This window comes from Vulpes lagopus, chromosome 11 (genome assembly GCF_018345385.1).
Source record: "Vulpes lagopus strain Blue_001 chromosome 11, ASM1834538v1, whole genome shotgun sequence".
NCBI classification, from domain to species: Eukaryota; Metazoa; Chordata; class Mammalia; order Carnivora; family Canidae; genus Vulpes; species Vulpes lagopus.
In genome coordinates this window covers 37,226,950-37,253,036 of record NC_054834.1, presented here as the reverse complement: position 1 = coordinate 37,253,036, position 26,087 = coordinate 37,226,950, and the positions used below count along the sequence as shown (strand labels likewise).

Genomic DNA, 26,087 nt, shown 5'->3' with positions numbered 1-26,087 from the left:
CGACCCCCCGCGCCCCCGCGCCCCCGCGCCCGCCGCCCACGCTCCCGGCAGATGCTCCCGCGGCGGACGCTCTCCGTCGGTCTGTCCGTACCCCCCCCCCTTTTTTTTTTTTCGGGGAAGCCACCAAAGAAACCTAACTAACTTAACTCTCTAAGCACTGGAGGGCTCTCCCGTCGGTCTCTAACCTAAGAACCTATTTTTGCCTCGCAAAGAAGAACTCACGCACACTCTCGGTTAATTTGGGAAAGGATTCCGCGGAAGGTAGAGAATTAAGTTTGTCCTGCCGTGTGTCTGTGTTTTCAGCCCCCTTCCCTTCCCCCCTTCACCCCCCACCCTCATGCACCCCCCCTTCCCCATGCACCCCCCACCCCGGGGGCTGCTGCTGCTGCTGCTGCTGCTCCTGCTCCTGCTGCTGCTGCTCCTGCTGCTGCTCCTGCTGCTGCTTTAGTGCTGTACTTTTCCCATTTCTTCGTAATCGCGTCTTTTCTGGCTGTTCTGACACGTACGTAGTGGGGGCGTTTGAGAAATCAAAGACTGTCTTCCAAACTGTTGGGGCATGGGGACCCCTGGGACCGTCGTCTGTGAGGTGGAATGCAGTTTTGCACAAGTACGGAAGAGGAGGCAGGAGGCAGTGCCTCGGTGCCATCTGCGAGAATGCCTATGTAAATCATATGCGTAAACACTTCTTTACCTGCTGTCTCCCTACGTATAGATGTACAATGCGTGGCTTTTCAAAGCAAACGGAAACGACTGCAGGACAGACCGGCTTCTCCGGGGACAGGGGCGGGGGTCTGAGGGCGGTAGGGGCAAGAGTACGTTAAATCCCTCCCAGTGCATTTTGACAAAATAAAGACTGCAATTTTTTTTTTTTTTTTTTTTTTTTTGGTATGGAGAGCATTACTACACAGTGCACTAAAAGTATTCTTAATCATATATTTATTTCAGTGCAAGCTTCCAAACTGGGAGGCATATACAAATACCTATGATTTCACCCAAAACATCAGTTCCCAAATGAAATGCAGTGTACATTATTTGTTTCTATACATAACATACGCCAAGGGCTTCAAAAATAAAATCAGAAACATTTTGTAAATCATCACACAGTCTGGCCGTTATAAGGACTAGTTTCAAACAGATAATGATTTAGGAAACTAAGAATCCTCAATCAAAAGTGTTTTGTTTTTGTTTTGTTTTGTTTTTAAGGGGGTCTATAAGAGAAGAGTATTTTTCCTTCAATAATATGGAATGTGGTTTTAGTTTTCATTTAACAAAGAGTTTTCTTAGGTCCTACTTTAAACTACAGGCTATTTTATACTAGCAAATGTTTTGGAATAGATGCCAGCTATTTATGGCAAACTGCTACCTTATGGAGACTGGAAGACCCACAATTTTTATATAATTCAGCTACCACCAACCTTTTGCATCTTAAGTGTTCCATGATATAAATAGTATAATCTTTGAGATCAAAATAAATTAGTTCGGATATTCAGTGTGTCTTGGAGTCACTAAATCAGAACTCAACTCTCTTTCTCTCAACCCTTTCAAATTTTCTAAGTCTTTAAAAAAAAAAAAACACTAAAATAGCACAGCCATATTAAAATTCAGAATGTAAAAATGACAAACATGATTTGGTCCCCCCACTGAAGAAAGCAATTTTTCTGCCATGTATTTGGCCATATCTCAGATATGGGCCTGATTCCTCTCATTTGTGGTCTAAATTCATACAAGTTTTTAGATGAGAACTCACATAGCAAAAACTGTGCCTGAGAATACTGTATAAAAGCAGGTAGTAAAAGCTTAATTACCAGTAGCATTATGCTGTCTATATTGTTAAATGTGAACTCTGCAATTAAGATGTAAATTTGGTTGTGAGCAGTGAATTAAAAGAGCTTTGAGATGTAGAAGAAAATCCAAGCATTCTGCAGACACCCGGAAAAAAAAAAAAAAAAGATTTGTCTATTCAATCTAAAATGAGACATGTAATCATTTTATAATTAAAAAAATAAATAAAAAGGCATTTGAAATAGAAACATGATTTTTCTAAAATACAATAAATGAAATATGGAGGCTAATACTGTATTAGAAAGAAAGAAAAACATCTTTGGTTCCAAGATTACTATCTTCATTCCTGAACAAACTAAAAATCCCAGGGTACTTAATAGACCCAGTTGTGTACATTTTTAAACAATACACGAATAAAAGAGTTTCCTTTTTATTTTTTCTAGAGACCTTTTTTTAAAAAAAAAAAAATAAAGATGTAATGTACTCAACCCATCTTAAAGCACTAACACATTCAGATTTTGCACCTGTGCAGGATCCTGCACTGTATTCAGTTTCTTTGCATTATCATGCTGTGATAGAACCTGTTTATTACTCCTTTGAAATGGTTTTTTAAAGACAAGGTTTGTAGTCGATTATTTACCGATGGACCTTAAGTCACCACATTTCATAGGAGTCATCTTTTACTTCCCAGAATTTTCTTATTTCCTTTTGGGTACTTATTTGCCCCATTATGAACCACTTGCTTTTAACTGATATATATTTTAAAAATATTTAGACTCTTCTGTGTGGAAATCTCTTCTGTGCTCACAGAGACACATGTACAAACATACAGCGTATAGTCCCCGCTGACCTTTCACTAACCGTATTTCATCAATGCAAGGTACACTGTCCACTGAGCTAGCTGCTTTCTGAATGACCAGAAGTATACCAGCATATATACATCCACGGATCTGTAAGCTTCCCTTTGGGATCAGAGTGTCACCTTTATAAGTCAAGGACCTAAGATTACACCTACCGTCTTAAATCCAGTTTAACCAATTTAAAATTTAAAATAATAGCTACTGCACTAAACTTGCGAGGCAGCTTCCAGAATATTTTATAAACACGCAGCTTATTCATCTCCAGAATCTTCCCTAGCCACACTTTTCTCACCTTGAAGGAGGAAATAGTGGATCATCACAGGAGATACACACATCATGAGCAATACTGAGCATAAACCTTTTAGAATACAGCGTAAACAAAGGATATGGGGAGGGAAATGAAGCTAACAAACAGATCAACAGCCTAGAATAAACACATATTGCTAATCAGTCAATACACTTCAAAATCTTACCACAAGGAGTCCACCCAAAGCAGGACAAATGGAGCTAAATAAAAGAACCTCTTAGGACTACTTCATAGGGAATATTCATCAATTAGTTAATATCCACCAGGCCCTGGGTCCATGCATAGTTTCAATCTCTTTTTCCTTAAACAATGCAGTCACAAATACCCAAACAACTTCATCCGCAGGCCCCAGCTCATGCACAGACACCAGCAGAAAATATACTTCATTTCCATTTGAAAGAAGAGAATGGCAACAAGCAAAACTCAAGTGCAAACAAAACGTAGCTTCCTGTTTTCTACACCAGAAATTTTACTGTATTTTAGTCAGAATCCTCTCCTAAAACATTCTCACAATGAATTCTTCTGTTGCTAGAAGATGATGAGAAACGTTTCATCTTGCCATTACTGCATATTAATAGCTACTTTTAGTTCCCATCTTCCTCTTGTGAAAATGAGCAGGACTAGTCAGTCTTAAAACGTTTCTAGCTGTCACACCATTTTTGAAGCAAATTTTTATTTTATATCGCACATCTGTCATTTGTTAAATATTTAAAACTAAACAAGGCCTGACAAATTTAGAATTTCAAATCGCCTTATAATCTACCTTTGTGGATCTTTCCTCAAGACCATAAAACCTTAAAGATGCTGTTTAACTCTTTGAACTATCTTCCATCCTGTCTTTGATAGATTGTGTACAGTATAATGTACCATACTGCCAAAAGCCAGCCAAGATGGTTACAAACTACCCTCTTTAAAAGAAAACCCACAAATGAACATCCCTGGGAAAAAGAATCCTGATGGGCAAGCAGGAGGCTCAGACACCAGGATCCCTTCTTTTGCATCCTCTTGTGACTTGGGTGGCCTTGAGCAGGTCACCTCATTTACCTATCCCTCTTTCCCTCATCTGTGCATGGGGATTTCTTTTATGCTATAAACCTGCTTAAGGATACACCTTTCCCGCTGGGAACATGAAGACGCCTTGCGGAGTCAGTATGACTACTTTATATCACCACCAAACCTCCATCAATTCATCACACCTCAGTTGCCTTTCATTTCTAGGGCACAGGCTTTGATATTTAAATTATTGTCTCGATTGGCAAGAAGCAATCATTTCGACTGAAAGTGATCACTTCCACAGAAGCACTAATAAAAACCTTTCCTTTTGACAAACCTCTTGTCCTATAAATCCATCCCATTCCCAAATTACCAAGTCCATGTAAAAAGCCTATTCTCTGGGGAGCAATTAGCTCACCTCTCTAAGACACCAAACTCCTTTCCCAGTGTTTGTGAAGGGGGGGGGGGCGGAGAATCAAAGGAACACAGAGAAACTAATAGGCGCAATTCGGTTTCCGTTTCATTAATTCAGCATTATTTCAACTTTCATTTCGTCAAGCTAATAATACACATGGTGAAATATCAGGAAACATTAAATTATAAACTACAGCAGCTCCGATGGGAAAAGTGACTCTAGTTATGCTGTATTTCCAATATACGAACCCTGGTAATAAAATACCAGATGTATTTCATAGGATCCTATGAGCTTTCTACAATCTGCATGGCATGTATTTACAGAGCAATAGTTAACATTTTGAGATTATACATTAATAAAGGAGTTGCAGTTATATTCTTTCCTGAATGTTAAGCACCATGAGCTAGATGCAGAAAACATTCAAGGTCAATGTCCCGTTTTAGACCTTTTCAGGCGGCTGTAATATTATGATAATCAAGCTTAAAATATTCCTATAGAAAGAGTAAATTAGCCTTTTCACTTGAAAGATGATTATGATAAACAATAAACCTAAGAGAGGACAAAATCCCTATTTTTAAAAGCCATAAATTGTTGACTCAATCATGTGTGTGATAGTGTTGTCCAAAATAAAAGGTAGCTTAACTCTGAGGGGAAGGGGTGGGGGGAGAAGTGGAGGCAGAGAGGGCAGGAGAGGGGGACAAATATGGCAGGTTTTAGAATAAGCAATCTGAGCTTTGATACAAGTAAAATGATCAAGTTATCCATCTTACCCACTCCATTCAACATATATTCAAAGTTAAAAATGCATATGGCCATGAAACATTAAAAAAAAACCCACAAAGTATTTTTTCCTGACTTATTGGACTATTCAACACTATTTGAAAGTTCTCTTTTCCTTAACCCTTTTGCCCAAATTTTCAAAGGACCACTAAAAAAAAAAAAAAAAAAGAAAGAAAAAGAAAAGGAAAATGAGCTACATAGCATCTGGTGTCCATATAAACAAGGCTTAGAGGATATCACTTTTTTTTTTTCTTTTGGATGCTAGAACTGGCTAACACACTTTCCTAAGGTTCCTTTTGTATAAATGAAAGCATCTGATAAAAATCTGCTTCCCCCCAGCAAGGCGAATTAATTAGGGGGGTGCGTCTGTCCCACCCTGCAGAAGTCGGGGGACTGGAAGGCCTCACGGCAGGCTCTGGAGTCAGGCCTGGGGCTCACATTGCAATTATGAGGGATGAGGCTTTGGCCTAGGGTCACGCCACGGATCTAACTCTCAGTTTCCTTCGCAATTAAATGGGAATAACAGTAAGAACAATCTTGTAAAACTGTTACGGGGATTAAGTGAGTTTAAAGTAATTTAGCAGCCGTGTCTGGGTCCTGGTTGTAGGGGGGACTGCATGACCCGGTGGGCCAAGGCAATCTGACTCTTGCCAACTGTCCTAGCCTCCTAACCCACAACTCCCTGCTGAGGCTCACAAAAGTGCCTCAGTTTGGGTAATAAATCTGTCATCGTACACATAGTCAGCCTCCCATAAATATTAGCCATGACTATCTTTAAATCTTACTATATAAAAGAAGAGACCTAAAGAAATGGCATGATCAGCCCTTCCAGCCTTCATCTTTGACTAGGAGTCCAAGGTGCGTAACACAGAAAAGGAAACGAGGTGCACGTGTTCCCCCAGTGAGAAGAGCAGTGATGTTTGCCCCAAGAGGATATGAACTGCTTGCTAGAATTCTTTTTTTTTTCTTCTGCTTGCTAGAATTCTGACACACATATATGGACTCCGTATAATGGAAGGGGACCAAGGAAGATGTTCCCTTTAAAGCAAACCATTGTGTTTTGTGCATGAGGGTGAGGAAGACAGATTTGGGAATGTTCAATGACTCTGCTGACTCTCCAGAACAGTCAATTGTACATTGTTTCCCCGAAAGAAGGGAAGAGAGAAATTGCTCCTACTCCTTTTCTCTTCCTTTAAGACATTCTTCCACAATCCTCTACCCTAGCAGTTTGGTCAATAATGCTGTTGATTTTATTACTATCCCGAGCACAAGCTCATTCACCCAGGAGCTCCTTTGATCAGATATCCCAAGAACTCAATTTCTTCACAAGGCTTTGCTCTTGTTACACTGAATGGCCACTAATCTAAGCAGAACACAAAGTCTGGGCAAGACAGGGAAAGACCACAGGGATTATGAGTCCGACTTGGTTACCTTAGGGGAGGAAAGTAAGGCTCAGAGTGGTTAAGAATCTTAACCCAAGTCTCACACCCAGGTATAGAAAAGCTCACATTAGAAAAGAGGACATGTCTCCTCTTTCCAGTGCCTACTTAGTAACAAGCTACTAATGCTAATCTCACAGTTGTTGATGATACACCAGGGCACTGAACTCCTGCTGAGATAGGAGGCCTCCCAGGACAAAGGTCCCAAGTAAGAGCCAAGGCACATCAGATCCCGAGAGATAAATGCCCAAGTGTGTACCAAATTGTCCTTTGCTTTCTCCAAAAGCTTAAAAAGATTTTTTTAAAAAGAAAGAAAAAAAAAAGAGTCACAGATTAAAAAAAAAAAAAAAGCAGGTATGAACTGGTAGGGAGAATCTCTCTCTCTCTCTCTCTCTCTCTCTCTCTCTCTTTTCCCCAGGGAATTCATTCCTTGTCCTTCCCTAAACACATTCTGACTATCGTTTCTTTTAGGGAATCCAGGTTTTACAAAGTGGCCACTCCTTTCCCCACCTCCACCCCTCCCTCACTGTAATCTGTGAAGCTGCACCAGCTCAGAGGGTATCCCTGGCACCAGTAAGGAAACTGAGTCACTAGCCCCATCAACATCACAGAAACACAACGAAGGTGTCTCGAATGAGTGAATGAAGTTGGTACTGGGAGTTGGTACTCAGTGTCTTGCTGCAGAATTTAAAGAATGTAATTGGGTTACATTATTAGAGCACTATAGGACATTTCTTTTTAAGATTTATTTATTTATTCATGAGAGACACAGAGAGAGAGACAGAGACACAGACAGAGGGAGAAGCAGGCTCCCTGCAGGAGCCTGATGTGGGACTCGATCCCAGGACCCCGGGATCACGGCCTGAGCCCAAGGCACGCGCTCAACCACTGAGCTGCCCGGGCATCCCCATTATAGGACATTTTAAAAGATAAGATGATATTAAAAAAGAAATAAGTCAGTGGAGAGGAACGAGCTGGTAGAAAAAGACAAAAGAGAAGAAAAAAAAAATAAGAGGACACAGTGCACCATCCTAAAGTGCTCTAACCTTCCCTACACCATTCTTCTGAGAGATCACTCTCTTTCTCCTCCATGTTTCTGTTTTCCAAATAGTCACATTGACGAAGAATGACACAATGAAAAGCAATATTTATTATTAAGACAATGCTGCCACATGAGTACCTAAATCTATGACCCTCACCAGGGTGACAGGAAAACATTTTCTCATTTAAGCTGACAGCAACACTTTAAAAAATCACCATATCCCACATATGTCCTGGAAACAAATACTTTTTTATATATAAAATTGTTCAAAAGTGGCTCTTGTATGCAACATAGAATTTCTGTATTAAGGATTCCAGGGTTCCTTGATTAAATGTTGACAAGGCTCCCATGAAGAATGGCCACAGAGCTCCATCTCTGCATGGCATTACATTGGAACAGCACTGAATACTGAACACTTTCAGAAAGGAGGTGGCTTTCTCTTCTTCTGGGATAAGAAGAAGGGAATTAATTAATCAGCAGAAAAAGACAAAGGTCTTGCCTTTAGGCTACGCTCTTCCTCTCTTTACTGCCTATAATTCTTTCACCAAGTCCTGCATATTCTGTTTGGTGGTTTCGTTCCAAGATCAAGACTCTGATGAGTACAGATCACATCAGGGAGACACAAAAACATTTTTAGAAAACCAGACTTTGGATGCAAAAGAGAGTGAGACAAAGAATTCCTTCCCTGTTTTCCTGGTAGATTAAAATAACAGGAATGGAAAAATATATATATAACAGTGAAGGTGATGGGGGAGGGAACACGAGGACAATACTCACTCTGAAAGCCTGGGGTCTTATCTCACCTGTGGTTTGTCACTAAGCTCACAGCTGTTTGTGTCGGGAGCTTTATCCAATCAAACTTTGTGTTACAGAAAAGCAAATAACATAATTAAAGACCCCATTTTTTTCTTTTATAGTTCAGTTATCACTTGAATTAGAACATTAAATAAATCAAAGACTATTCTCATCAGTGAGGAAAGAAACAGATTAATTCACCCTTGGATAAATTGAAACTAAACAAAGAAGTAAAATTGAGCAAAGGAAGAAGATGTTTCAAACTTTGTATTTTTAAAGTATAACCAGGTAGAGAAGTCTAGCTGTGTAGAAAATTTTTAAATTGTAATTAATAACTAGACTATCTAGGGGCTTTTTTGCTATAATTTGACATTAACAATACAGTTTTACATGTGTATCTTTTGCTCCTCACAACAAACCTGTGGGGCAGTTAGAAACTATATTATTAGTATCCCCATTGTTTTGATGACAAAACTGAGGCCCAAGAGTCTATTTGTTTGCCTAAACACATTCAGTTGTTAGGTTGCAAAGTCAGGACCGGAATTTCTTGTTTTTTAAAATTCCACTTGTCTCTTGCACACCTAATCTTTAGCAGTTTCCCACAAATCTTGTGACATCCTCTTAAAAAGGCACACAGGAGTACAAAAAAAAGTCCTCACCAGTACATATTTTCCTCCCCAAACTAGTTTCGTTTCAGGAAAGTGAAATAAAGCTGCATCCTACCAGTTGTACACCTTATCCCTTCCTTTCTTACGAAAGAAACACGCTTTTCGGATGCCCGGTCCATACCAGGCCCTGTGTCCATTTCCTGGGATAAACATACACCTTCGTAGTGAGAATCTAAAACACAAAAAGGCAACCTGAGGTCTCAATCTCCTTTTCCCCAGAACTCCTGTCTGCACAGGAAGTTTTGGTATAGCTCTCCATTCATTACTTTCTCTTCCCCCATGTTTCCGAGCAATGTAACTATAGTCTAATTCTAGAGTATTTAAGCCAAGGAACAAAGATACCTAAAGAGGAGCAAAACAGAAGCAACGGCATTTTTAAAAATTAAATTAAATTTTAAAATTTAAAATCAACATTATTTGCCTGGATATTTTCCATGATTTCATCATTAACATAAAAGAACTATAATCGACTCATATAACGTAACGACTTTATAAACATCAGTGTCTCTCCAGGATTATTCTGTAGCCTCTCTCCGATCTTTCCAGAGGTCTGTAGAGGGGCTTGCACTGCTTACCGTCAGGTGCCTTGGTCCTGGCTAGATTATGGCTAGGAGGATCTTGAAGGAAGCAAGGAAGAAACCAATTTTGGTTTCTCTCTTAGCAAAGATGATTAAATGAGACAGTAGCAGCTTTAATGGGCTCCTTCTGTGGTCAGAGCCTCCCAGCTTGGCTCCACCATAGGGCTCATTTCTATTGATTGAGCAGTTAGTCCTGTTCAATTATTCAATCCCAATCAATACTTTGAGATGGACAGTATGTAAATGTAAACATTTTGTTTATTTCTACCAGACTTAATTCACGTGCGCTTACCCCGTGAGAAAGTTGTGCATTTATAAGTAAACCATGTGGTGTTGCAAAGAAAGTATTCCTTTCTGTGCGATTCTGGCTGCCACTTAGCTAAAATGCTGAGCAACACAATTTACAGAGGACACAGAACACCCTCCCAATCCTTGGAGGCCAGCTGACACGTCTCCTATTTCCAGGGGTCGTCCCTGCCCCAGGCTGAATCAGTAGGGCTCTCTTCTGTGTCCCACAATACTTTGCACTATTGACATCCTCTAACTGGTTTGTATCGAGGTAGGTTGGGTTGTACTCTCTCTCTCTGTGTTCTGCATCTAGTAAACTTCTTGATGGCTTTGAATCATCTGTGCAGTACCTAGCACCATAATCTGGACATTTTCAACTCAATATTTGCTAAGAAATTGATGATTTTGGCCAAAATCATCACATTCGTGCTGCTTGATTTTGTGTGTGTGTGTGTGTGTGTGTGTGTGTGTGTGTGTGATTGCATTTCTATGTTTCTCTGAGGAAATCCTGTCAGTATTTTAATGGATCTAATATCTTTTCTCTTTCAGAATTAACTACTCACTAAATGAAACTTTATTTAGACTTAAGAGAACTGTTATTATTATTATTTTTAATTCCCCTCCCATCCCTGCCCTGTAGATAAGGAGAAAATGTTGACTGTGGGTCTCAGTATTTGTCTTACTCTTTTTTTTTTTAAGATTTTATTTATTTATTTATTTGAGAGAATGTGTGAGCAGGGGGAGGAGCAGAGAGAGAGGGAAAAAGAGTGTCAAGTAGCATCCTCACCGAGCATGGAGCCCGACGCCAGGCTCAATCTCAGGCTCCTAGGTCAGGACCTGCACTGAAATCAATAGTGCGATGCTTAACCAACTGAGGCACCCAGGCGCCCCAGGATTTGTTTTATTCTTTAAAAGAGGTTGCACAGCGATGGCAAAAGCCTGCCCTGTCCCCACATTTGCCATAAAAGAGAACCTCTAAAACAATGATCTCCTAGTTTTGAATCATATCGAAAATCACATTCCTAAATAAATCTGCATCCTATTTGGCTTTGCTTGGCCTCAGGTAACTGAATGATTTACTTAAGAGTTTGATTTTCTAGGTCACTATACTCATCTCTTCTTGAGAAAGAGAGTAAGAAGGAAGATTTCCAAGTGACAGTTTCTAGCATATTAATGGGTAGCCATTCTAGACAAGTACCAGTCATCCAAAATCCGATGCTTTTAAAGAGTTAAACAGCATTTTCACACAAATATTTATCCCCTCAAATTAATATCCAGCTGCCTTACAGGATAAGAGTTTAAAAAAAATCTCTGAAGTTCCCCAGTCTTGCCCAGAGGAGTGAGATGTGGTAGAAAGAACGCTTAAGAAACAATGATTCTTCTTGGTCATCTGTAACCTTGGCCATAGCATTTCATCTCATGGGACTTCAATGAAGAATGGGATTGGACTAGTGCAGTAGTAGAAGTGTGGGTCTCAGTTGAGTAGAGTGTGCATCAACTGGAAGCTGGTTAGCCATGCCAATTCTCAGACCCCACAGGCTGGAGGTTGGAGAAAAGAGCCAGGAATCTGTTTTAATAACTCCTGGAAGAGGTTCTGATACTTGCCAAAGCATGAGAACCGCTGGGCTAAGGGATCACTATGTTTTTGCCCTAAAATTCTTCAGCAGCAGCAACAACAGGAACACATGGAGCTTCTATTATAACAAATAGCTCAGAATTCACTTTGTTATTCACTTACGGCCAACCAGGTTTTTTAAACTTTCTGTGTCAATGCACTGAGTCTTATGAATCAAGTCATACAACAACAAAAACCAAAAGAAAGAGAGAAAGAAACTGCCTCTGACTAATATGGCTAATTCAAAGCCAGCAATGTGGCTCTTGAACATTTGGAAAACTCTAAATTCCGTGTTTGGTTTGGTTTTCTTCCTTCATGTATGCTCACTTGTTTCACTCAGCTCTTCCTGATTCAAGATCTGAAGGAAAAACCTAAAAATCCTCAGGGACAGATATGGTGACTGGTGACTGAAATACCTGCAGACCCCGGCTCCCTCCTTGTTTTGAGTCTGGCTTCTACCGTGCTTTAGCCCAGTAGCAGACTGGTGGGCTGACTTCTTCTTTAACACGGTGATGATTCTAACCACACGTTGTTAAGAGGATTAAATGAAATGGTCTATATAGCAGTGGTTTCAACCTTTGAAAAAGCATGATCCCCAGGCTGCACCTCAAGCCAATTAATTTATAATCTCCAGCATCAGGAGTTTTTAAATCTCTCCGGGTGAATTCAATGTGCTGCCAAAGTTGAGACTTGAGAACCACTGGTAAATTGCTGAGCACAGGATCCGGCATCATTATGTTACCATTATTGAACCATATAAAGGAAGTATAAATAACAGGGTGAACGTGAATATTGGATGGCCTAGTTTCAATCCTGGCTTTTCGGCTTGTTGGCTTAGTGATCTTGGGCAAGTACCTGAAGTGTTTTGTCTTGGCACTACCATCTGTTCAGAACAGCAATCAAACTAATATAAACTGTATGTTAACCATACTGGAATTAAAGTTAAAAAAAGAAAGAACAACAATCAACAAGAGCGAAAAGAGGAGAAAAAAAAAAATACCTGTCCTACTTACTTCATCAGGTATTTATAAAAACAAATGAGATCATGTAAATCTCAGTTCACTGTGATTTATGCAAATATAATGAAATGTTGTTCTTACATCTAGTCTATAAAAACCATTTCTAAAAAAATAAAATATAAAAAAATAGAAACCATTTCTAACCTGCAGAAATGTCAGTGGCCCATGTTGCAAGTCCAGTCGCTAAATGCAAGTGACTTCTAGACCCTCACACGTCCTGCTGATGAGGCATCAATTTTTTGGTGCTCAGGCCATGCTAATGTCCTAAAGCCCAAGTCATCACAGAATGAGATCATCTGGCTCCACACTGGAATCACAGGAGACTTTTTAAAACTATAGTAGCCTGGTCTCACCCAAACGACTCAGAATCTCTGAGGGTGGCATCCACACAGTAGTGTTTTGGGGAAGAGGTCCACTAGTGATTCCAAACTGCAGCCCATGTTGAGAAGGAGAGAAAAAATAAAATAAAATAAAAAAGGAGAAGTTGAGCTCTCTCAACTTAAAGGACTTAAGTCAACCTGAAAAGCATTCTGGGCCTCAGCTTTCCTGTGATGTCATGCTGAGGAGCCAGATTTTCATGGATCCATCGGTTTATGAAATGTAACTAAAATTAAGTGCATGACTTTCAAGCATCTAAGAGAATAAAGTGACCCATATAATGTTTAGCATGGAGATGTTGAGTATAATTTAAAGGGGTGAATTCTAACGCTGGTGCTTCAGAATAAGAACAGATGTGAAATGGTTAAACAGAATATTAATATGGTATCACAAACAATAAAATTTCGTTGCTTTGCATTTTGTTCCCTATATTCTTATGCATTGTTTCAAAGGTTTTACAATGAATGTGGATTATGTTTCTAACAGATAGTAATAAATAGAATTGAGAGTGTGGTTTTTTTTTTTGGGGGGGGGGGGGGAGTGCTAAATGGATATACCAGATGTGAGATCTAAGAGAAAATCAGCTCACTTATAAGTAAAAAATTCTAGAACTGTCAAACTCCTGGCAGATTCCTGAACACTCGCTCCTGCATTTCACTTTTTTCTGCTTTTCCCTGTTCCTTCTGCTTAGCAAAATCCTACTTATCCTTAATACTTGGTTCACCCTGGGGGGTCAGGGAGGCTTCTTGTAGGACAGAGACCCCAGCATCGTCTATCATCTCCACTAACCAAACGCTATTGACGTTTTCCTGCTAGTTGTCTGATTCTCCCAGGACTCTAAGCTTCTTGAGAATAAAACTGCATCCTGTTCATCTTTATAAATAATCCCAGCTCTTAGGACAAGTGCACAAAAGGTGATCTCCAAAGACTCATTAAACTGAACTAAAAAGGCCTGGCTGTGGGAAATAGAAAGGAATTCCTAAAGAGGCAAGAATAAGATGTCATGCAATTATAGCTTTATTTTTTTTAATAACACTTAGCAAAGAATATTCTTATACATAAACTGTCTTCCATGATCTTCCGGACTTGCTACTTGAGGTTAAGTGACAGAGCTGCCAAGGACCCTTGCCCAGTGGATTTACCGGTAGGTGCTTTGAAATGCTAATGTCTGATTCTCTAGGGGTTGACACCTAGAGTCTATAGCTCTAGTTCTCAAAGTGAAGCATCAGAATTACCTGGAAACTGTTCATGTAAATTCTCAGGCCCCACCTGCAGAAACCCTGAGGGTGGGGCCCACAATCTGTGTTTTATCAAATCTTCCAGGTGATTTTAATGCATGCTCAAGTTTGAGACCCACTGGTCCAAACTAATGGATTTGGAAGAAAAATGAAGAAACAATCTCTGTGTTCAAGCTCTTTTCAAAGTCAATTACCCTAATATAGCTCTTCTATATCCATGGAAACCTAAACTCCTAAGCAAGAACAGACCAAGACACAGCTAAACCTAAAATTCCTACCTCTGGCCCCTCCAGAGAATGAGGTTTAATGCAAATGGCAAACCTGTCTCTTTTCTATAGTCCATCCAGACAGACGCCTTCATTCTTCACTATTTTCCCTGCAGATTGTCTTGTAAATGTGGCCACAGCCACATCTTAAAGCCCTGAGTCTGACTCCTGACCTCGGGAATGTTAGCCTCTTCCCTGCTGAAGAACAACCCCTTGATCACTGACTTGCTATTATTTTATGCTTAATAGGCCTGACCTGTGCAATATTTTTTTATCAGGCTACAGTCCTATCTCTAAATTCTCTATTTTGAATGAATACCGATTTTGTGACATGAAGTCTGCTATATAATGAAATGCAAACAATGAAGAGGCTAAATCAGTTTACAAAAAATCTATTTGTCAAACAGTGTGGAGATGTTCCCAATTTAGCCTGGGCAGTTCATGCAGCTCTTGATAAGGGAGTTAAAATATAGCTGTTTGCCGAATGAAAATAAAAGCATCTGCACCACGGATATATTTTCCTTTCAAAAGTCTTTGTTGTAACTTGTAGCTAATTAAATGCCCTTACACAAGAGAGGGACACGCACAGCAAAATCGGAGAATTTTCTTACAAGGGAGAGAGGGTTAAGAGAAGAGAGCAACCCTAGCTTCCCACATACCGTTCCTTATATGACATTTACATTTCTATACAGCTTCATCAGCCTGACAAAAAAAAGCACGAGGGGAGGCCTTTTTTGTTCAATTTTGGGTTTAGAGAGCTTTCTAAGGCCTGCAAAGGAATGTACTTAACATCATAAAAAAGAAGAAGGAGGACATGGTAACCCTGTCTCAGACGCTAGTGCAAAAATACTGCTTTCCACTCACCTTTCAATAAAACCAACAGAGTTAACTAAAAAAATTACCAAGAACTTAAAGGGTTCAAATGTTTATTTGTAACTATCTTCCTCACCCCAAGAGATTATTTGCAGGCAAAGGTGTTCTGTATTAAACTTGACATTTATTGGAACGGCTTTGCATTTAACCATGACACATTGATCAACATGAGATTTTATCTATATTGACATTCCTTAATTTTTCCACCTTCTGAACCAACTTTCCATTGGACAGATTTTAAAGTGTTAATTTTCAGTTGAAAAGAATTTTTTAATCATATAAGAAACTGACTCTTCACTGTAACTGGCACTGACTCATCACAGCCCCTACCCTGTTGCCTTTTCCCTTTTTTCGCTATCCTGCCCCCAATATGGGAAGACTGTCCAACGTGATAAAATCGCACTGGATAGAAAAACAGAACCTTGTGTAAAGAGAGAGCTGATCCTAGAGAACCAAAAGCTCTCTGGGGTCTGTGTAATTTATAACTATTTCTTGATGCCTGTTCACAATCCTGTGTCACTACATACGTGGATTCCCACAACCCTGTCCCAACATGCCTGCACACACCCACCTGTCTCTGCTTCACCCAGAAACTCAGAAAGATCTTCTCCATGGAGGCACAGCTTATGGTCCCATCCCTTTGTATTCTCATTTCTGTTTGTACCCGATTTTATTTTTCCCACTGAACTGTAAGCTCAGGAACTCTGTTCCTGAAGAACAGAAGGCAGGAACTCTGTCTTACTCATCTATGAATGCTTGGAACACAGCTCAGGGCCAGACTGAGAGACGTCCAATAACTGTTTGCTAAATGAATGAATGAATGAACGAATGAATGAATGCAAGTATAGCAGGGCACACGCCTATTGAGCTTTGAATTATCACTGTTATGAGAAAGAGTAGGTTTTACAACTCTTTAGTCATCAAAAAATACCACACTTTTGCATATAAGTGATGAGGATAAATATGTAAGTTTCTAAGAGCTACTGGTTTTATCATGAAATCATCTCTAGGTTCTCAAAGCTAAATTCCAAGTGCCTGAATCTCCTAAAGAGATTAAACCAATCCATTTTTTTTTTTTTTGCTTCTTTCTCATTCAACTCCTACGCTGTTCTCAAGCACTCTGTCCCATGTTTTTCCATTGCGACGAACAAAATCACGATTCTTGTAACCTGAAAATCAAGTCTGTTCGCAATCTGACATAATCCTCTTTCCTGGCATATTTCTCATAAGTCTGCTTCAAAAAACCTAGGTATACCAACCTCCACTTAATGTGAACATATCGAAAGCACCCCTACTTCCAGGATTTTTACTCCAGCTAGTCCCCCACCCCCATGTAATGCTCTTCAGAGATGCCATAGGTCTTTACAGTGCAGGTTAGAGCCCTAGAAAGGACGGAGCCAACTCTACCTGGAAGACAGGAGGAAGAAGACAGGCTTTCTGAGCTAAGCCTTGAAAGATGGTTGGGGTAGGAAGGATTCAGGAGAGGTAAAACAGTCTTTAATGACAGAAGAGAAGCATAGAATCACACGTCTTCAAAGGACTGTAAGTTCCTTGAGGACAGGAGCTGCCCGATTCATTTTATTTTATTTTTTTAATATTTTATTTATTTATTCATGAGAGACACACAGAGAGAGAGAGAGACACACAGAGACACAGGCAGAGGGAGAAGCAGGCTCCATGCAGGGAGCCTGACATGGGACTCGATCCCAGGTCTCCAGGATCATGTCCTGGGCTGAAGGCGGCGCTAAGCCCGCTGAGCCACCCGGGCTGCCCAAGATTCATTTTAATAGTCCCTGTCAGAGGGCCTTGTATTTGCCAGATGGCCAATAAATATGTATTTAATGAGCCTTTATTCATTCCTGCACTAACTCTCTCTGAGCCTTTAATATGCTATCTTGCATATAGTAGGTACTCAATAAATACCAGTTAAATGAATGACTGGTTTCTTAACCTTTCAGTTCTCTGCAAAATACAAAAATGAGGGGAGCGAATAAAAGTTCAGTTATTAGATAAAAAGCTTACAAAGACAAGTTAACAGTTAGGAACACAAAATATGCTTATTTTGTTTACACGCTGAAAATAAACTGCATTTAAAAACTAGTTAAAATGTTGTGTTCACATCGCCCTCTGGTGTCAGACTCTCCCAGACAACCAAAAAACATTAAACTCAGAGTTTCGGGAGATTTTACCTCAAAAAAAGGAAGGGTTCAACCTCTCCCGATAAATGCAAAATGTAGCCCGAAATGAGAAGTGTAGTGTCTCTCCACTTTCCTTCGGGTGTTAAGGACTGAATTCCTAACCCCCACAAGGTATGTGTCCTCCTGTCTACCTGTGTCATGGCACGATTTCCTCCTCTGGTCATAGTCACAGCCTCATGGGAAAAGCCATTAGAAACACATGCACCGACACTGCTAGCTGTACTGCAGGGCTTTGTGTAAAAGGTGTGCTTTCAAACCAAAGACATGACTTTGCCCCAGTAGCGTACAGTGAAAGTTCATCTCTTTGCCAAATTTGCTAAGCATGAGAAAAGTCATTGAGCCCAGAACAAAAGTGGTAACACAGGCACAATCTAGTCATTTGTTATGAGCGGTAGGAACGTGTGCCAAGGTGGCAAAAATAATACACCATCCTCAAAGAGAGTCTTAGAATCACGGAGAGAACCCTGGAAAAAAACAGCCCAGTCATAAAACTGCTTCTCTGGCTATGGCATAAAATTTAGTAAATCCCTCATATTAAAAATACAATGTTATTGATCTTCAGGGTAATTTAGAGAGTTAACTTACATTTTCCAGAAACAAAGAGGATATTTGAAGGAAGCCTTAGATCCAGAAACATAGACTAGAACCAGATCTTGGCATGGCTCCTTTTAAGAATTTGCCTAGCAGGGTGTCAGCCACAAAATGCTCTCCCAATTGCCAACATCATCACTCCTCAACATCATCGTCACCATCATCACCATCCTCCTGGGCATCGGGATCATGGTCAATGTTGCTAAGCATCACAAGTTTATTGTATGCTAGGGCTATGCTCAGCATATCCCAGACTTCAGCCCACCTGAACCTTACAATAAATCTTAATAATATTCCAGTTTTACCGATTAGGAACCTGAGGTCTAATCCCACTCATGGGACACTTGACCAGTGCTCTTAACCATTCTCTTTCCAGCTGCTAGGCACCAGACCTTGCTTTTCCTGGCAATTGCTCTGAACGTGGTGCCACAGGGAGTGTGCTTCTGTTCCTTTATTCTACGTCCCTCTCTTCACCTAAGGTGCTGATAGGAAGGTTTGAAAGGGTTAAGTGCTTCAAGAGAACAAAGCTAAAGAGATCAATCTCTGAGGACAAGGAACCAGGAGGGAGTAAGAAATGCATTGTCTCCTAGAGTCTCTTTTACTTTGTGTCTAAACAAATGGCAATAAAATAAGGAATACCAAACTTCAAGGCATCAGATCAATTTATTTATTTATACCATACTTGGCAAGCATTTATCACATTGTTGTTAGCACTGTACTAGGTGCTAAACAAAATATTTACACACAAGAGAAACGTAAGCCTACCTCCTTTCCTTAGAAGGTAAACATCAACCATACAATATTCACAGAGTAACTCATTTGATGTTTTAATCAAATCTTTTACCTCATCTGGGGCTAGCCCGGCATGCTTGTATACGCACACACAGACACATACACGCCCCTCTGAACACGCTTCTGAAAGCAAAGGTTCAACAGTGCTAGGAATCCACAGATCCTAGTCAAAGACTTTCAAAACACACGCAACCATTAAAAAGTAAGTTTAAGAAATGCACACAACATAGGACTTATAGAGGTTATTTCCGCGTCTCACCATCTTTATTCCTGGCAATGCATGCTGTGTTACCTATGAGTAGTCTCTTTTTGGCTACAAATGTGTCCCATCTTCCATCTGTTCTTCTAGCAATATTGCTGGCCTACTGCCACTGGAGCTACATCAGCCTTCATGATGTCATTTGACTAGATTTTCTCTAGTACCCATTTGTTTCACTCTCCAGGTGAGATCAGGCAAGTGTATTTTTCTGTAGTTCCCTGAGCAGGTTTTACGTTTGGTTCCATATTAGCAAATGTCTGTTTCTGCTCTATTTATCAAAGCTTACAGCCTACTTTGCTAGGGTCAAAAAGAGAGTCTAGAGTTCCTCCAGAAATTGCTGGCTGGACCATCTGAGGACTCAGCACAGGACCTTAATTTTCCTTTTTATAACCAGATGTCATGTAGAGGTATGTCTATGAAAGATACCACTCCCTCACTTTTCTCATCTGCTTTTGAATTTTGCTTTTCTTTCTTTCATTCATTTAATAAATATTGACCCAGTACCCACTCTGTTCCAGTCACTATGCTAGGCGAAGGAGTCTTTACCTTCTTTGCGGTGAAAGGCTATGGTGTTTCCCTTTGCCAAGCGCTCTATGCTCCCACATATAGCATGTAGGCTGCTTGGGCTACTGGCCAGGAGGTTGCATTAGTTTCCAGGTCAGTTGCCCCTCTCTAGGAGTTTGTCCTTGGCAGAGTTACTTAACCTCTCTCTTAGCTTCCTCATCTTTGAAAGACAGACTCAATAGTGTGGCTATTAGTTTTTAATTGTATTAGGGTGATTTATATTTCTATTTCAGTCTTCGTTTTAGGGAAACTCTCTGTGTACAGAACTCATCCTGTTAATTGTAAAGAACTATATAAATGTAAAGGGGTATTATTGTTTCATAGAGGGTTCAATAAGTTTTAAAGTGGAGTTTTTGTCAAAGAAAAACATTTGTTGAACACCTCCTACATCTCAAGCAGTATCCTGTCCGCTTTGCTTTTGTTTCACCTCACAAAAATTCAATGAGATCAAAATAACAACAGCTTTCTTTTAATGTGTAACTATTTAATGTTAATAATATATATAAATAGATACTATCGTGATTCCATTTTATGAAGAAATGAAAAGAAGGAAATGAAACTCAGACATTAACTTATCCAAGAAGACCCAGACACTAAGTGACAAAATGAGGATGTGACCCTAGGACCCTCTGTTATTAGAGGCTGTGCTCTTTTGCCACGACACGTGTTTTGCGTGGATGGGAAGAATGTAACGTAGGCCCCAGGGAGAGAGGCTGATGAAAAGAAAAAAAGAAGACCAAACCATTAAAGCATTGATAAACTTAACGGTAAAATCATCTAATGGGCAAAATATTCATTTCATGTGTACAGTGTTCTACACCCCACTTTGGTATCCACAGAACTGCAAACTGAAGACGCGTCAAGGCCAACTTTTAAAAGAATTCTTTGCTTGACGGTCTTCATTTTCAGAGCGTTTTTTTTTCTTGTATGATAACAGAACGAGAATTGGATCAAATTGGAAAATGCAGACAGATTTTATTAATTTTTAAAGAAATCACTTGGATGATTATATCATTTATTTATGCTCTGTAGCTGACAATTGGCCTTGTATAAATAGACAGGTCTGTGGTGAACTTTTGAAGAAAGACTAAAACACACACCGGGTCTTCACCCCTGACTTGGAGATCTCAGAGAGTTGTCACCCGCTAAGTAAACAAGAATCAGTTCTCGATGCCAAAAACTGCCTACTTATCCAATAAATGCACGGCGTGTGTGCACTTGTATACACATATGCCCCCCGACCCCACACATACACCATTCTGCTTTGCTCTGTGTCATCCTTATTTGCATACAATTCTGAACATTTCCATTAAAAGAGTTTAATTTCACCTAAAATATTTTTCTTCAACATATTCAAAAGGCCTTGGGTTACTATCAGTTAATTATCAGTAAGACTCAGCAAAAGAAACCCCATCTAAGAACCCATGAAACGGGCTTAATGGGATTGATACGTTTAATAGGCCTACTTGTTTTATTTTGTTCATTTCTAGCACAAACATATCGCTTTAAAGCTTCCAAAATCCTCGTACATGCATAATCTCCTTTAGCCCCTTTACCTATTTGTGAAATAAATAGTATTAGTTTTCCAGTCCCACGGATTCTGAAACAGGCATCCTGAGAGGTTATTTAAACTGCCTTGGAACATATCAACTCCTAAGTGGCAGAGACAAACTCCAAAGTCATGGCCCCAATTCTACTTCACTTCCTCTTTCTGCTCTAGCACCCTCTTCATCCCCCCAGCCCATTCTGTGGCAATGCCACAGATCAAATAATGGCAGTGTTAGCATACCTTTGTCCCCATGCTGGGTCCTCAGGAGATCACTTGCACAGCTGTGTTCCTCTGCACTGCTCCTTTATAGCATCACGACACCCTGTAATGAAAGGACTGAATCTCTGCCCCTCCCCCCCACCCCACCCCCACCAGCAGAGTTTCTGTCTGATTTCTCCAGATATCCCTGATACAGGAATGCAGAAGAACTGGACGTATAGGCGCACAAGGACTGCATTTCCTTCTAAACTAGCTATCATGATTTTGTCAAACACTTAATACCGAAATATCTATGAGTGGTTTCTCTCCAGTCCTGGTTCTACTATGAATAACTGGTGTCACTTTGGACCAATCATTCAACCTCTTTAAGGCTCAATTGACTGATTTTTACAGTGAGAGACATGAACCAATTTATACAAAGAGTCTATGCAAACACCAAAACATTACTAATGTATGAAAATGGTATTTGGTATGACTCAAGGAATACCCAGGGTTCAGGAGGCAAACAAACAAAAAACCCAGAAAAAAAAAAGGCAGGATTAATGAGTGGTATCCCATCAATTTTCACCCTTATTTTGTATAGAATGTTGCTTATTCCATCAACCACATTGGGCTTCAGTTTCCTCCAAGTGAACCGGAAAGGAGATTTTATAAAGATTAAATCTACGATGTTGGTAACGTGCACTTTGTGCTAATACATAAATACTACTGAAATAGAGTCCTTCTTAAAACAAAAAACTTAAATGTGAGTGTTCCAATAAGACTACATTGGGGTATAATTATTGATTTTCAAATACAGTTTAGAAAAGAAAAGGCTTTTTGAAGCAGAGGGTAAAGCTGGAATTTATCATCAAGAACAGACTCTCACTTCACCTACAAATGCGCCCCCTTGATCAAGGCCTGCTCAGAACAGTTACAAGTATCACCTTTTTAAATCCACATTACCCAGACAGGAAAGAAATGGACATTTTGTGATACCAGAATGCTGAACTACTCTAATTTGGCTGCGACCTCATTTTTTAGCCCGAATTAGAAGAATAAGGAAAACATATACAAAATAGTCAAATGCTTTCCTAACTGCAGAAGCAAACACTGCCCCTGTAATTTCAAAGAACTTAAAATACAGCCTTGCCTCTCTCTCTCTCTTCTTTTACTATCAGTACCAAACCAAGAGCCTGAATATTAATAGAACTATTTATATAGGCTGTTTTGCCACCATTAATGCAGATTTTTCAAATTTCTTCTGCAATTTGCCCTATCTAAACACACAGGATCCTCTAAGTTTTTCTCTGGTGCTGGCTCAGAGCACACATGTAAGTTCATGAACTTTTTTTGTCAATTCCCAATTTCCTAATTCCTTATGGGGAATATAAGTCTTCCTTGTGTTTATAAAGCAATAGGATTTGGAAGTATATCGTAGGGTCAGCCGACTTTTTCAAACTCACTTTGATCAAGTGTTGTTTTTGAGACGGGCGATCCCGAGCGTGGCACAGAGAGCAAGTCTACCCCTGAACAAAGTGGACTTCACAAACTAGAAATAATCATAAGATGTGGCATTCTGGGTGTGGTCCACTGGAGTGTGGCTATCCTTGCAGACAAGGACAGTGACCCTTCCAACTATGCATGTGCTTATGTGGCGGCATTCATCAGCTGATTATTTTCCAACCAGGAAGGCACCTGCTTAAATCAAATCTTTCATCCATCCCTTTTAATTCTGAACAGTACATGCTCTTGATTCCCCTGCATTCTGTTTCTGGTACTCTAGGGAGGAGGGGGAGCAGAGAAGAGATATCCAACAGCAGTCTGTTTGCAGGGGACCTGCCCAGCTAAGGTGTCTAAATATATATATATATATATATATTTTTGCACTGTTATGCCATCACTTAAGGATCAATTAACGGGCCTTTGTGGCAAACTGCTGTTCAATGACCGGTGCCATCCTGCGCACCCGGGCAAACAGATGCTGCTGACCAGCACTGCCCATTGTTTGTCGTGTCTCTCAGGTTCCCTAAGACCTCACCGATGGCACCTGTTAAAGCTGCTTCTGCTAAGCTGTTCTGCATTTGTCTGGCTGGATTTGGACTTCCTGGATCTCTGACTGAATACAAAGTGATTAGAAAGCCCAGTGTTTGGCAACAAGCAGGCTGGGGAGTAACCGGTGCGGGGGCTCTAAGGGAGCACAATGTGTTCTTCATAACTCTGTGCAGGGAGCGCCCTGCTCCATCCCCGGGCTGTGGAGATCAGAATGGTCTCCATGGTCCTCAGCTGTTTAACAGGCAGCTGGTTAATGTAATTCCAGATGATCTGCTTGAATGAAGTTGTCATTCTTGCAGTGATCTTTAATTTAGCAAAACACATAGCTGAGCAACGTTCAGTTTCAATGTTACGTTAGTGGAAGAAAAGTTTCCACCGCCCTTTCCACTGCATTCTCCGAGTTGACAACGCATCAGAAGCATCTCTGAGGAACATCCACGGAGCCGAGGGGGACACAGGATCAGTGGGTTTCCAAAGAGAGGTTCGCCCAGAACAAAAAAAAGGAAGATCATTAACCTCATCCTCATCGTTACTGAAGTTAAATCGCAGGCTCTTTTCTGTGTGAATAAACTCAAAGAGCTAGGCCAGAGAAAAACCTGTTCAATACCATTTCATGTTCTCAACCTTTGGACAACAGTGCTCCAGTGATGCAGAGGTGACCGCAAATCAATCAGTTCCTCCCTCCCTTCCTTCCAGCCTCCCTCCCTTCCTCCCTTCCTTGTTCTCTCCTTCCTTTCCCTACTGATCACCATCAATTACAGTTGGGAGAGAGGTCTGTTTACGAGGCAAAAATGCCTGGCCTGTTCAGGCTCTTCTGCAGTTCTCTTGCGAACAACAGAGGGCAGTGATGCCTCTAATCTGGCAGGCACAGTGCCTCAGAAGAGAGCAAAATAGCTCCTCTACTTGTGGCTTGTTCCACGTTCCATTTGCTGTAGACATTCTCTCTCTCTCCCCTAAGAAACCTGCTTTTATTCTTTCTCTATTAGTCTATATTCTACTTCTAGTTTTCAAAGCACTGCTTTAAAAAGCTGTTATTCAGTAATAGCCTGTGATCTTTTTTTAATATCTCTTGGCTTTTCTGATTATGAATAGCTGTTCTCAAAGCATTTCTTCTTACCTTATTGCTCTTCTTCCTAACCCCATTTAAATGCAATTCATTCAGAGATTATGCTACCGCTAGCATCTTGGCTTAAAAGAATGAAAGCTCCATAGGCTATGACCCTTTACTATATGTTCCAGCAGCCTCCTGTCCAGTGAGGTAGTGGCTACCAAACGTTAGAAGTTGACAAGTTGATAGGTGCCCGCCGGCCACCACCTGCGGAAGAACATGCTGGAGATATAATTCTTTGCTGGAGAAGCTATTTATCCTTTTTTTTTTTTTTTTCAGACTCAAAGCCATAACAATTTAAACTGTTTCAATTGAAGCAAATGAGAGGCATCATCCATTTCCCCGATGTGCTTTCAGTAAAGAAGACAAGCATTCATATACCTTAAATACCTTAAGAGAGTGCTCTATGTTTAACCATTTTCTCACCATAAAGGCTGACATGGCCTGATCAGGTAAGACTATCATTTTGCACTGAATGGTTCCCAAGAACATAAAATTCTATTTGGCACCACTACCCGCCCTCATCACCCACCCCTGTAACATGCTTACCCATCATTCTCATTGCTATTCAAAGAAACAGATTTATTTCTCACCCCGGAGTTGGGAATTTTGGCATGCCAGATTGAAAATGTACCCAACACCAAGTAGAGGATGGGTTATTCTTAGTCTCCTTACACGCTCAAGAGAAAATGGGGCAGTGTACGCCTCTAAATCAAGCAAAGTTCTTTGGAAACTATGACTTCAGCTATAGCTAGATCCGCAAGGCCTTTGTCATATTATAAAAAGAACTAGGATCGTGAAGGATAGGAATCATAGCCTCAGTACAAGAGACGGAGGGGCCAGGTCCTAGAGACTATGAGGAGGGGTTGCAGAATTATCACCATATTCATTGTGTGTCTGAGGGTTTTTTTTTTTTTAAGTTTTGGCTATGGAAATTTGAGAAATTCCTCCAATGTCTTTTTGATGTCTCTGATTTATAGTGCAAAGGCAGCTACTGACATTTGGTGGTTTTTTTTTTTTTTTTTTGCCTCAGCCCAGCTGTGCAAACCTCCATCGATGTTTCTGTCCTGTTCCTTTCATCCACCCTCCATCCTCCCCCACTCACCACCCCCCCCCACCCCCAATGCCTGGGCATCAGGGCCTGGGAGACACAAGTGGGCTCTGAAGACACAACCTACAAGTGCAACTAAAATGGTTGATGCCTCATCCTTTAGAAAGTTAAGGGAAAATCTCCCTGACTAACCTATCCCTATCTTCTTTCCTCAAGGATTATGAAATAAAAGTAAGAATTATCTCTGATCATCTTGTGCTTTAGACTGTGTATCATTATTAGGTAGAAGAATATTAGGTTGATGCTCTTTTTTTTTTTTTCTTTTTGGAAGGAACTGTTTCCATGCTGTGGCAGGGCTCTCCAGCAGCCAACGGCGCCTTTGATTA

General features: G+C 40.4%; 1 protein-coding gene and 1 long non-coding RNA gene across 31 annotated transcripts in view; one reads left to right on the top strand and one right to left on the bottom strand.

Annotated features, from left to right (window-relative positions):
* The window catches only part of ESRRG (estrogen related receptor gamma), a 618,074-nt gene that overhangs the window by 224,738 nt on the left and 367,249 nt on the right, over nucleotides 1-26,087 (bottom strand). Inside the window, exon 1 of one of the 30 annotated variants that reach the window (XM_041722065.1) lies at nucleotides 21,530-21,547. The exons of the other annotated variants lie outside the window; for them this stretch is intronic. The gene's annotated coding sequence lies outside the window, so the exon portion shown is untranslated. Of the gene's footprint in view, nucleotides 1-21,529; nucleotides 21,548-26,087 lie in introns of those variants that run through there. 30 annotated transcript variants of the gene reach the window in all.
* On the top strand, nucleotides 100-26,087 carry LOC121471364. The gene is made up of 3 exons (XR_005982665.1): nucleotides 100-261; nucleotides 24,930-25,102; nucleotides 25,684-26,087. It is a non-coding gene; the product is annotated as an uncharacterized LOC121471364 (long non-coding RNA).